Raw genomic sequence first — 13933 nt, forward strand, 5'->3', positions numbered from 1 at the left:
TGAAATTGACTGTAAACTGATAATCTGTTCTATTCTAAGTCAGGATCTGCCCTGATTAGCTTAAGGTGGATCCCTATAGGGCTTCATTCAATAAGAATCTAAGAATACCTCGCCTCTTCTCTGGAAAAGGCAAGGTGTCCACAAAGATTTCCCTACATAAAACGAAGAAAGGCTCTGCTAGTTAGCCTTCTCGATGAATTCGAGAATTAGAATCGGGTCTAAAATCAACCTCACTTCTTCAGACAATTATGGGGACGCTTTTGGACGTTTTTGTAAATAGACATTGCAATTTACCGAGCCCTAGTGGAATAAAAAATAAACTCTAAGAATTCTTGTTAAAATTATACTTTGATTCTTAATAAATTTGTGTACGAAATAATCTACTCACTTAATTGTTTAACCCAGTGTATCCCGTTTTGGAGCGGTTCAAAGTGGCAGCCGACAATTAACTAGATTTACCGAGCACAAAAGAAGCAGCTGTTTTCTATTATTTTAAGAAAGTAACAATGATACAGTTATATTGATTTTTAACGAGTGTTATTGTAATATTTGTTTTGCTGCAAATAAAGCGTATATTGAATAACTATCTCATAAATGTATCTTTACAATCTGAATAATTGTAAATGAAAAAATTAGTGACCCATCATTCTGACGGGTTCTGTAAACCTAGCGCTAAATCCCGAGCGTCTCGGAGCGTTTGGTACAGGCTAAAATTCTAAAATTCGGCTAAAAATCAGAATCACGACGCAGCCGGTCGCGACGGCGTACCGAGTTGGCTGCGCAGCAGGGCTCGCGTGGATGTTCCCCGTGACTCCGTTGATGTCATTAGTATTCCGTTTCCCTGGTCTCAATAGCGTTCCCGATGCGGGGCCTCCGCAGAACGTAGCGCTTCGAAGCCGAGCAGAGAGAAGTCAACTTCCGGGCGGATCCGGACTCCTCGTTTGCCCTGGGAACCACGCTAAAAGCGTCGTTTTCAAGATTGAAATTTCACAGAGACGCATTCGCGCGAGGATTACGCCGCGACCCGTTCCGGTTTACCTTTCATCGGAAGTATCGGCGCGCGAATAACGAGCGAGCAGCGAGCTTCGGTCGTCGCCGCGCCGCGCCGGCAACGGTTCAACCGTCTCGATTCCCGTGGTCGGCGATTCGGCAAAAAAGCGTTGGTGCGTCTGCTTCTTCCTTTTTCCACGCCAGTTTTTCGCGTACAGAACGTTCCCCGCCGCCGCAAAAAACTAACCGGTCCCATACTCGCCCGCCTCGCTGTTCCACTATGCTCGTTATCTTTATGCGTGAATGCGATTGGTATATGCTCGAAATCAAGAGTTTTTGCGTGTTACGAATGTCGCGGCGCTAATCGGCCAATACTTCCCGATTTTCAAAACGCAATGAAAAATTACTGATTATTTGCGGCTTGATCATCGGACAGTAGTCTCTCGTCGTACATTGACTAGTCTGGCAAATTTCCACTAATAATTTGTTAAATACAAATGCCATTTCGTTTCTTTAAATCGGAATTAGATTCTGTTCTCTTGCCATTAAGGTTTAAGCGTTCAAATAAATATAGGCACGTAAATAAATATCAATCTTTTTTGTCTAATCATTCTAACTGTGGAGAAAATGGTACGACAAAGGGTTAAAATCCTTTGTTTAGCGAAGTTTTGTTGCCTGAAGCGCGATAGATGCGTACGTGTTAACGAATATTGTAACGATTTCATAACGTAAATTTTGATATTTGTTTATGTAATATTTGTTCACGGTTAGCGTCCTGTTTAATTAACTCATTTATTATTCCATTGTACAATCACTGCTGTACTTTTTCGCTTCTTGATTTTTATAACAGAAGAATAGAAAATTTTGTTTCAATCTCAACGGCATCAATATTTAAGCGATCACGAAGAAGGTTAATAGCAGATTCCAGATTCCGGGCCGAAATTAAAGAAAGCTGTAGAGAAAAATGATTTTCTTGTTGCCGCTGCGTATTAGCAGAAAACTAGCAAGCTATCCGAATTGCCACGACTTCACGCCTTGCGCCGCAAATCAAACCGTGCAGCAAATATCGAACCGGTGAATCATTTATCGGTAACTCGTGCGGCGCGACTCGATCAGCCATTAAATATTATTACGCTAAGACAAACGGTCAATTAATGTAGAACGAATCCAGCACATGACGGCGCGATGCGGCGCGACGGTGACATCCGACTTGTTCACATTCGGCTAACACGCTGCGTTATATGTCGGAGAGAGCAAATGAGTAACCGATATATTACCATTATTCAATTTGTCAGCGCGGCCGGCGATCTCGACGCGTCGAGTGCGCGGCCGCAAAATCGACGAGCGATATAGTATTTCCAATCATGCAAATTCTCGGCCTCCGATAATTCGAATTCACGCTAGAGAGGCGTAAAATGCGAATATACTGGCGCGGCGGTAGGCGGCCCGCCGACGGCGGCGAGCTGCGGGAGCCCCGGCGAATAAATAACACGTCAAACGCGGACAAGATTTTTTATCGTAACACCAACCTCACAATGGCATCGGCACTCTATCATCGGCGCGCGTAGCGGGCCCGCGCGTTGCACCGCGAGCTGCAATGCGGTTCAACGTCGCTACGCTTCGCGCGGCGGGCGTCGATGCAAAGGGAATTTTCGTGGTGCAGCGTGATGGGCCGAGCTGAGTCGAGCCGTGCTGTGCCGCGTGTCCGATGGACACCGGCGCGGCGCGGTGGAATCGAGTTTGCGGCGTCGTCACAACGAAAGGTTGTGCTACTCAATCTCCCTCTCTCTCTCTCTCTCTCTCTCTCTCTCTCTTTCTTTCTCCTCTCTTTCCCCTCTCTCTCCTCTCTTTCTCCCCCGTCTCTTCATTTCTCTCTCTCCCGCATTTCCGATTGTTGTCTCTCACTGAGCGTCGCTCCGACCATTCGGTTGCGTATCCGCCACTGTATTTACATGTTACACACAGAACAGCAAGCAAACATGGCGCTGATTTAAATAATGTATCGTCAAATAGCATCGCCACTCAAGTGCTGCGCCTGAACACTCTTATCGCTTCACTGACCCCCAGGACAGCTAGAACTGCTCGAAACTAGTTCCGCCATCCTTGGACACTGCATCGCGTCGCGGCATTGCATCTTGAAAGTCACCTTTCGAAGCGATTTTCGAAACTGATTTCGATTAGATTTAGTACCTCTACTCGGACCTGTGAAGTACCTGGGTACCCGAGTAGCCATAAAACACCCGAATAGAGCAACAGGTATTTCATAAGTCACGTGGGTAAATGTTCAATACTGTTATACGTTGCCCCGAAAATTCATCTCGCATTCGACCAAGGTGGACAATATAAATTTAGAATAATCGTTCGTGCAAACGAATGACGCGGTTAAATAAGCGAATACATCAGAATGTATAACACATTGATAAGAAGACGATAACCGTGTTGTTGTCGACGAAGTGATCAATTTAACGTGAGAGCATCAACAACTCGGTGTTTTTCCTCGGCCGTAATTTTCTAAAACGGAACTGTCGAGATGGACGCAAGATAATTAGCTAGATATACCGAAGATGAGGACAGACAGCAACAATACGGTTTCCTGAGCGAGGGCGGGGAGGGCTCGAGACAAAACATTCTGGAGAGGACCGACGCTGAAAAGAATAAGGGGATTGAGCATCGGCAGGGAAATTAATATGAAGTAGTGTCATTGTCTGGCATTTCGCGTCCGTCTGGACGTGGGAATTTCGAGAAATCGCGGATGAATTCAGGAGGAAGGAAACTTGGAGGGCCTCGCAGATAACCGTGGATAATGACTTTTTGATTACGAAACTCGTCGTCCGACGACCACGACGGGGAAGAGGATCGATATGCTGGATCGTTCGTTTTAAAGCACGTCCCAGAGACAGCGAATCGCGATTTACCGCGCTCGGTTAATCTAAAGAATGCCCGCGCGTCGCGTTCAACAACCTCGGCCCTTAATTTTCTCGCAAATATTCTTATCTCTCGGCAAACAGGAGAATCAAAGCCACGAATTCCAAAACTGCACGAGTCCACTTATCCTGCTATTTATCTTCTACGATTTAAAACTGTTGAAATTATTCAATGCTTCTATAAATGTGAATCGCCATCCGTCCGGTATAATTGATCACATTTGCGTCTTGACTTTTGCTTCTATTGTTGTCTTCCGTTTCCTCTCAGTTTCTTTTATCCGTTTTTCTCTTAATCCGCTTTTCATGTTGAGCGGAACGTAGCGACGAACACGTAGAATGTTGTGATACAAAAGCAATATATGTATAGTTCAAGCATGGCTGACCATGTTCTTTTCTAAATGGAGATAGTGTTGAATGCCTAATTACGCAATACGCACTACTTCTGTATAACGTGGTGCCGGTATTTCGTAGCTTAACCAACATAGTTGTACGTGGAAGCAACGCTCTCGGATGAAATCAACAAAATTGACGACGAAATAAAAAAGACAAACGAAACAGAGAAACGAACAATATCAGTTGATGGATTTGTGCTGTTTCGAAATACATGGCTTCGATTCCTCGCGGGCGCCGATGTATCAAACAATTATAAAAATCTCGATAATGCTGTCGATGCATTACTGCTCTGAACGGAGCACAATTTCTATGAGAATTTGATGGCGCATTGTTTCTATTGATCGTTCGCTAGCGGCTCTTCCGCGAGAGGATTTTCTATTCATTTCTAGAACACAGTGTCGTTGTGGTCACTCACAGTTTGCTGGCCGTAGAAGAATTATGGATGAAATGCGGAACAGTGTTTACGTACCTGTAACATAAACGAAGAAGATGTTAGAATCAATACAGAACACTGGTTTGTGTGTGTGTGTGTGTGTGTGTGTGTGTGTGTGTGTGTGTGTATGTGTGTGTGTTGTGCGTGTACGAAATAATAAATAACTGTGGGAACCACGTTTTCCACGAGTGGACAAATAAGTTTGCAACGGAACGGACGACTCGAATGCGTCCTGACAGAAATATTCGAGTGTTTGTCGAAACGTCGAATCGGGAAACGCTTTCCGTGTTTTATAATCATGGCCGCCGAGGGAGGGAAAAAATGGCGTCAGAAGTCGTGCCGTCTCCAGAGAAGAGGTACCCGGAATCGTATCCCCGTGCATGGTAATAAATAACCTAGGACAATGCGATACGTCGCGCGATATCGACTTCAAAGCTACGGTGGACACGTACACAACCCATAAAGCGGGATGATCTGCTTTCTCCTCTGACTTTCCTTAAAATAAGCTTCTTGGAAAGTTATGTTCCATCCGGCGACGCGAAAGTTATATATGATTCGAAGAAAATACTCCCCGATGAAATACTGCGACTCGAATATTGGATTCTGTTTACTATTTATATAATATTTAGTTCCCGTCCTATGTATCTACCTGCCACGGAAATAAGATGAAGATGTTCGCCCGAACAAGCCTTCGATACCGGTAGAAAAATAAATTATTCGTTGAAGTACACATTATGTAACGTTGATTAACCTCTTACGTACGATGCGCCACTAAAATGGCTTTCGCGGACGTCATATTATTTACGACGCGCCACTGCAGTGGCTCACTCTACAGACTCATTCGCTCACCGTCTGAACTAAACGATCGTTTTCATTTGTCTTGCTTCACACCTCTTTGCCCTCGCAACGTTTTACAACGGTGTTAATAATATACAGACAGAATATATAGTCTTTGTTTATGATACGCCAGTGTCGCACATTGCAGTGCTGTATCGTTTACGCGTAATTCGCGTCAAAGTCTGCTGTACCGAGTAAACAGCCCGCGCAAAATTCAGCCGTGCCCAAGAGGTTAATGTTTCGGCAATTTAAAAATACTGGGTTCCCCGGAAAGAATCATCCGATTTCAAAAATTTATATTTTAAAAAATTACACACAGAAAATTATAATTCAAACACGAATATAACGGGAAAATGTGTGAGTTTTCGTTTACAAGTGTTCAATATGACTTCCTTTCGTTACACGTATGATATCATTGCGATATGAAAGTTCTTGCCAAACACGGTGTAATGTATCTCTGGTAATTGTTCGTACAGCATCACAAATGCGTTTTTTCAGTTCATTTACACTTGTAGGTAAAGGTGGTACAAAGACAAGATCCTTCAGAAATCCCCAAAGGAAGAAGTCGCATGGGGTTAGGTCGGGCGATCTCGGAGGCCAACTGTGTAGAACCATATTATCGGATGAACTGCGACCAATCTAACGGTTTGGTAGTTCCGTGTTAAGAAAATTCCGAACCTCCAAGTGCCAATGGGGTAAAAAGTAAAACTCGCATATTTTTCCGTTATATATTCGTGTTTGAATTATAATTTTCTGTGTGTAATTTTTTAGAATATCAATTTTTGAAATCGGATGATTCTTTCCGGGGAACCCTGTATAAAGAGACAAGCTTCCGATTTACTCGAAAACATTAATAATTCATTTTAAATTGCGTCAACGAGATGATTTGGCAATATTAAGAAACGATTTAAACAAGAAAAATAAGGTAGACAATCTTATTTACGAAAAGTACGTTTTAATTGAGTTAAAAAGATGGATTGTTTTTTCACATTCGGTTCTCTTTCGTATTCACTCGCGGCACACGGCAAACAAAAATGCGGAACCATTCCCTCACCAATGCTGCGATCCTTTATAATAAGCTCAATCGAAATATCCGAATCCCGGTTGCAGCTGCAGATACGCCCGCGCATTTATAGAAGTACAATGCCCGATGTATCCGGCCGATTGTCGACTATAAATATCGAGATTTATCTCGATTAACGTGCCGCGCCACGCCGAGCCACGCCGAGCCACGCCGCGCTGTCTGCGCGAAAATCAACCGTGTCTCCGCCTCATCATAATATTCGTCCTTGTCTATCCGACGATTACGCATGAACGTTCAATTAATGCGTGTCTTATTTATTACGAGGCGAAATTCTGATTTAACGCGGACGGTTCGTAACAACGCTTTCGGTTTCGTTCGTTTTGTAGACTTGTAATTAGACTGCGGATTTTATGTTTTCACAATAGAAATTAGTGGATCGAATGTTTAAACGAGATTATTTAAATGCTCTCGAACAACTGTTACATTATAATCAACTGATCGAATATATTGAGAGCAGGTTATATTTGTAGGTTATACTTGCTTACATAAGAAGCCACAAGCTATTTGTAACACTTTTCATTTTGTAAAGGTTGTTGTAAAAAACGATTTAGGATGCGCTGTAGTTATTTGTACAGTGAACACAATTTTTATTATTTATGATAGTGTAATTAGAGAGATTTGTCAAATTAACGAGGATGTTTCTAAGGAACATTTGATGATGAAGTTTTCCAAGACAGTTCGACAAGATTTCCATCTGGTTTACATTGAGATGCAATTTGTAGCAGCGTGAGGAAATTCCGACAAATCAGGTTTACGTGGATCGGAGCACAAATATGCTTAGGTATTAGTTCGTTGTTGTTTAGATATGAACAGCTGTACCAGAATCCGCAATGAAATTAATACCTGCGAGCGGTGTTTTCAGCTATTAACAAATTAATTTCGGGATCAGGAACCTCGATGTCGCTTTATTACCGCACAATTTAGCGAACACGCATGCCTCGCGGTGTTCCAGCTGGCACGCTCAATCGCGATTGACGTATCATAAACCTCAAGACGCAACGTAGCTGTTAGGCACGTGACCTCCTTAGGGTTTGGACCTTTGCTGGCTCTATCACTGAATTACCATAACGCATCGTGCACGATATGATTACTATCAGCTCATTAAATCACTATATATAATACCTTGCTAATGTTTGTCGTCGTGTTCGAAAATGTTTAATTAATTTTTGCTCGTTCGGTCAACCGAGTAAACAGATAAAAGTATTCATGGAATCCGGCCAGCGAGAATTAATTTATTCGATGCCTGCTGCGTTTTGGATCGCGGAGAGAAAATTCCAGAAATGTCTGCGAAAAGACAATAACCCATTGGAGAGAACTGTATAATCACATTATTAATTAGTTAAAAAAATATATATATTTTCCGTTGGTTAAAATTAGTTAAAATATTTAATTCCATGGTACCTCGATGTAATTTCCAAAAACATTTGGACTTCTAATCTTTTTAACAAAGAAAGTTATATTCTTTTCCCTGGTATTTATTACTTTCCCTGGTGTCATACACAAATAAAAGAATTAATTTCGCTATGAAGATTTTAAATAAATTTAGCAAAAATTTGTTCGCCATCATTAAATTGCGGATTTTTACGCATCTATGACATCTGTGAATTTGTAAAATTACGTTCTTGACTCAGGAAGTTCTACATCGAGCTAAATAAAATGTTATTTCCCTTTTACTTTTACGAAATGACCAGTCGTAGTTGTAATTTTCAGAAGGATCCGTAGTCTGTATTCATTCCAAGTTTTCCTCCAGGGTCCGAATATTCGATTTTAGAAGCAACAGCACAGCCGACGAGCAGACCAAGCGATCACGGACCAACCCGAAAAAAAGCATCACGGTTGGTCGTTTTCGTGCCGGAACAATGATTTTTAGTGTGATAAAAATGAAGTAAAAAATTACGTTTTAGCCATGCGAACGCGGATGTATATTCGATTTAGCTCGTTTGCCGGCACTGAACGGTGGATTGCCATTGAAAAGCGACATTCATCGTATTTACGAGAGATTTCCGGGCCAGAAATACGTGAGCGTTCAATTTATTTTTTTTCCCATGGTGTTCGTTGATCGGCCTCTGCGTCGACGCGACCCGACCCGACGCGACGCCTAAAGTCTGGACACGTCGCGCGGCGCAGAAATTTTCGGTAAATTGAATTTTCTTTTCAGTCGGGCCTGCTCGAGCCTAAATCGAGTCAATCGTTTCTGTCGATGATTAGTCGATAACCCTACAATGGAATATTCCCCGCGGAATAATTGACTTTATGGAATTACCTCGACCCGGCCCGAGCGACACCGACGCTGCATTCTCCGACACGCGTGCATGTACACCAAGCCGAGATAAATAAAATAAACGCCCCACACGACCGCGAGTTCTACCCTCGGCCCCGTTCGACATCGATTTTCAAATAGTGATCGACAATGTTTCCTTTCCATGCGTACCTACCAATTTTTTTTAGCGCAACCCTACCAAAATAGATCACGGCAAGCTTTCAGACTATTTATGCCAGAAACAAAAGCGCTGAACAAACTGGTATTTCGAATCCTGAATAAAGATACGTTAACCGATTATATGCTAAACTTTATTACATTGGTAAATTTGAAATGGTTGTTTGTCTTTCTATTAATGCAAATAATGATTGAAATATTATTTATTTGATGTGCAAGTGTTTTTACTTAGCAACGATATAAATAAGTAATGTCGTTTCTTGCTGCTTACACGAAATTGTCTTGTTTTACATTTAGTACAGATTCATTTCGCAATAAATACACTAAATGGTAATATATCTAGTTTATTTAGCACTGCTTGATAATTAATTGCACAACTTTTGCAGTGCTGGTAACAGTTGGGGAATGATGTGTGCATTTGAGGAATTGTTATCGAAACTATTTTTGTGAAGAAAGAAAGAAATGTATCAAGGCATTAATTACACGCACGTTGTTATTCAAAATTAAAACAGATGGTATTCGAAGTACTCGGGATTTTTCTTCTGACAATTTTCTGGTAACATTTGTTGGTAATATTTGCTGATAATATTTTCATCTATATGGCATAAAAGGATGGAAGCGTCCCATTTAATAGAATTTTGTAGCCACGACCACGTGCGTTATTCACAGATTAATTAACAGTATAGTGCACCGACTCATTTATATACTTGAATATCAGATCGAGCCATGGGGAGTTATCCTAGCTGATCCGATTATTGGTGATTTAGATGCCAATTGTAAGGAATCGCGGTTAGGAGAAGTGTATCTATCGGCCGAGATTCCGATGATTTCTGCCGAATGTCGCGGGCCCGTTGCGTGCTCGCCGAACCCAATATATCTTTCTTTTACGGAGTCCGTTCTTTGGCAAGTGTAATGTGTGAACGGTGCATGCAAAGAGGAAGCAAATGACTCGGACTGGCAGTGGCTGCGGCATACTCACCCATTCATGAAACAACGAATGTTCTATAAATCATGCACTATCCTCGCTTATGTATACAGCTTACGGAATAATCTGTCTTAAAATATCGGAGTCAAATTCATTGATAAATAATTCAGGCTCCTTCCTTTCCAGGATTTCGCGGAGAGCAACTAACGTTCGCTCATCGCGGCGACTTCATTCCTGTTATGGCAATGACCAGAACGTTCGACAGTGGTCCATAAGCCTGGATCAGTTTATGCGGACACACCACTGTCGAAAATCAACATAGATTCGATACATTCTTTTCAACATTTTTAATTTTCGCGAAATTGAAGCAGCATCTAGATTGTCAGAGTATAGTTCTTCCTAGGATTATTTAATTAAACTATTAGATTCACAGCATAATAATCAAAGGCTATAATTGGTAACACTGCAATTGTTTTTCCTTGTTGAGATACCTGGTGATTCAACCTAGATGTTGTGCCAAATTACACTGATCGACAAAATGATAAAGCACTTGAAGATTTTTGGGTCTGAACATCTATTTGTATTCATACGTGAAAAATAAATACATAACAAAATAAAGTAGTAGTTTTGACGTAATATATAAAGAAACTAAATAAATCGTTCGATCCATTTGTTATTTATTTAAAAAATGGAATTTTATGTGGACAAAATAATAAGGCACCTTAAATATAAAATAACAAAAGCATTAAAATGAAATAAAATTACATAGTTTGTTTAAGTTCTAGTAATGTGTGGACTGTCCTTTATGTTGTACCATTTCAATCATTCCTCTTGGTAAACTTCTATACAGTTACACACAAAATTGAGCGTACACTTTTGAGCGTACACACTTTTTTTAAAAACTGGACTAAACGAGGCGCAAGGCTCGAATAATCGTATCTCCTTTCCTCAAATTGTCAATTTTTATTTACAAGCTGAAGGACAATTGGGGGAAATTTACTGTACTCTTCTCTATACTCGATTAGAAAATACTCAATAAAGCTGCTTGTACATTTCATACATAATTTAAAATGTTCCGTAAATCACAGATCATTAAATCGGAAGCTTTCAGCGTGCAGATCTACATTACAAATAAAAATCAACAAAAAAATAGCATTGACATGTTGCTCGAACATTAGTTCGTGTTATATTTCACTCGAAGTGACACGATAAAAATTGTTACATATTTCATTTGCAACTGACAACGTGCGATAAATCTCACTTAAGCGAACGAAAAATTTGCGGTCTACATATCCACACCACAAATAAAATTGGAGACCAAACAGTATCGACACGTTCTTTGAATACTAGTGGCGCAATATTTTACCAAAAAGAGCACAATAAAAATTCCTGCATATTTGATTTCGATTGAAATTCCATATAAAGGAGATGATTATCCTATTGAGAATTTTTCCAGAGCTCACATTGTGTTGCCGAGAAGCAAAAGGATAAATAACGCAGGCTGTAGTGCAATTATTGTCTTCCGAGCAGGCTGTTTTAGATCGTTTCTTGTACGCGACACGGTTCGAGGAATTTCGGGAATCTGTTCCGAGTCAAAGCTACACCGCGACGACTTCTTCGCAGCATCCTCGCACTAACAATCGCTATTGTTCTGCCCGGTGAACGCCCAAGAGGAAGAAGAATGCATGTACGCGCATACAGATTCGAGGGTTTTCACTTGGCCGGGAGAACAGGTCAACAAACGGATATGCTAATTGCCCACTGTGGGTAATTGATCTTTTCAGCCGTACCACTTGTCCTTCGGGAAGCTAAACAATGCTGGTGGAATCATTTATTCTCCAACTTCGATCTTATTCCTTGTAAACGTCCTTATTGAAATAAATGCTTAGCACAATAATCTCTCATTCTTATCTTGAAATGGTGCAGGTTATTGTAAAATACGTACGTACAAAGTTTCGGTTTTTCGAATATTCATTTCACAGATAGTTTACTTTGATAGAAAGTATGAAGATCTTTACGCAAAATATAAATATTACGTTCAATGCTGCGTGAGTCACGTATGGGTGACACCAATTTTTAATTAAGTTTTTGAAATTCATATTTATTGTAATATATTGAACAAATTTAATTTTCGTAGAATACAAAATAGCTGAACAAATACTTCCTACGGAAAATTCTCACTTTCTAGTTTCGGTTTCATTAATTCAATGATTTTGATATTCTGTGGATTTTTCGAGTTGATATTCGACGCTTAACGTGATATTCTGTATCTGCTGCAGGAAATTGAAGCCATATAACAATTTTCTCCTTTTGTTTTTGATACATCGACTTTCAAGTTAATAAAAATTAACAGAATTATTCATCCATTTCAAAAAACTAATTTTTATGTTATCAACATCGTTCGCAATAGGTTTGTGCAAAGCGAATCTCATTAATATTTGCAAGATTTTTAAATTTTAAATGTTACATTTTATCTTCCTAATTTTCGATTTAGTTAGCTAAGTTACTTCAATATTATGATTTCAATGTCGAAAGTTTTTGATAATTCTTCAATGTTTTTCAAAATTCTACATGTAGCAGTGTTTTGGATGCTATTCTCTTTTATTCCTAGCTGATTCGTTAGATAAAAGAAGAAGAAAACCCAGATACAGGATTTAACGACAACGAATCCTTTAAAAAGGCTGCAGAATGGCTGAAAGTTTGGAACGACAGGTACTCAAGAGCAACGATCTAGGTAGATTCTTAAATATTGAAGTTAGGCATCGTAACTCAACGGACGGAGAGTCGCGGTGAGCTACCGATGTCATAAACAACTCAAGAAAGTTCGATTGTGAAACTTCTTTGGAAATAAGGTGGTGAGATGGGCCACCGAAGAATCTCAATATGCGCTGCGTCCTGTGCACCCCCATTGGAAAACAAATGTCACATGGCTATTAAAAGTTCTAGATCCCTCGGTGGATCGGAACATAAATAATTTTCCGCTCGGTTGAGCTGTGATTTATCCACAAGTTTGATACCGTGCGTCCCAGCGCGGCGTGCCTGCAGCTGCACCGGCAAAAATCAATAACTTTTTATCCCCATTTATTTATGATCTAAAAAAATTTCGATATTTCGAATTAATAAAATGACTACGCTTTTAAGACAAAAATACACCGTTTAATTTATGGTTTGATTTCTCTACGATTATTCTTTCTAAAATCATTCTATTCAAAGTGCATCCAATATAATAATTCTCAATATTTCTCAGTGTTTGTTTTTATATCAATTTTCCTAATAATTTGCCTTTAATTCAAATATGTGAAATGAAATGTAACATATACCGAATATCGATCTGTCTTCAACCTTTTAGCTGTGTACAATGAATGTACTCGTCATGGAGGAGTGGAAATTTTCTATGTTATGACAATGTTCTACTTCAGTACAAATGTTTACAAAACGTATCCGCCAAATCCAGCAATTTCAGAATAACTTCAGAAGAATTTTCTAAAAGCAGCTGCACAACACGATCAATAAAATATGGGTGACATAGTTGGGTTATTAAAACCTTGTAATTTAATCTGGATCAATGTCGACTTCGAATTAACGCAAAATCTGTAGCTGTTGTTGGACTGCATTATATGCCCTTTCTATTTAATTTACTCGTTTTTCTAAAAGCTTTAGAATGAAAATAGTAAGGTTTACTTACCCAGGATTTAGTTTGGACAAACTCTAATTAATGGCGAAACGAACGAGTGGCTTTTTCTCTCGACCCTGACTGTATTTTCGTTGCAAGCTGCAGCTAAGCAAGCACAATGCGTCAAGACACGAGCATCCGACGCCCTCTAATGTACTAATCCTTGCTAGTTACCGGCAGACGTGTAACTTCTTAGCGTCTTCCTTCTCCGGAACATCGAAAATTTCCTTGAAAGAA

The 13933-nt window shown here is 40.1% G+C and overlaps 1 protein-coding gene across 6 annotated transcripts in view; it reads right to left on the reverse strand.

Annotated features, from left to right (window-relative positions):
* Positions 1–13933, reverse strand: part of Ten-m (teneurin transmembrane protein Ten-m) — a 747607-nt gene that overhangs the window by 703095 nt on the left and 30579 nt on the right. The window contains exon 1 of one of the 6 annotated variants that reach the window (XM_076522840.1): positions 5390–5406. The exons of the other annotated variants lie outside the window; for them this stretch is intronic. The gene's annotated coding sequence lies outside the window, so the exon portion shown is untranslated. Of the gene's footprint in view, positions 1–5389; positions 5407–13933 lie in introns of those variants that run through there. 6 annotated transcript variants of the gene reach the window in all.

Source organism: Megalopta genalis, chromosome 6, assembly GCF_051020955.1.
Source record: "Megalopta genalis isolate 19385.01 chromosome 6, iyMegGena1_principal, whole genome shotgun sequence".
Taxonomy (NCBI): domain Eukaryota; kingdom Metazoa; phylum Arthropoda; class Insecta; order Hymenoptera; family Halictidae; genus Megalopta; species Megalopta genalis.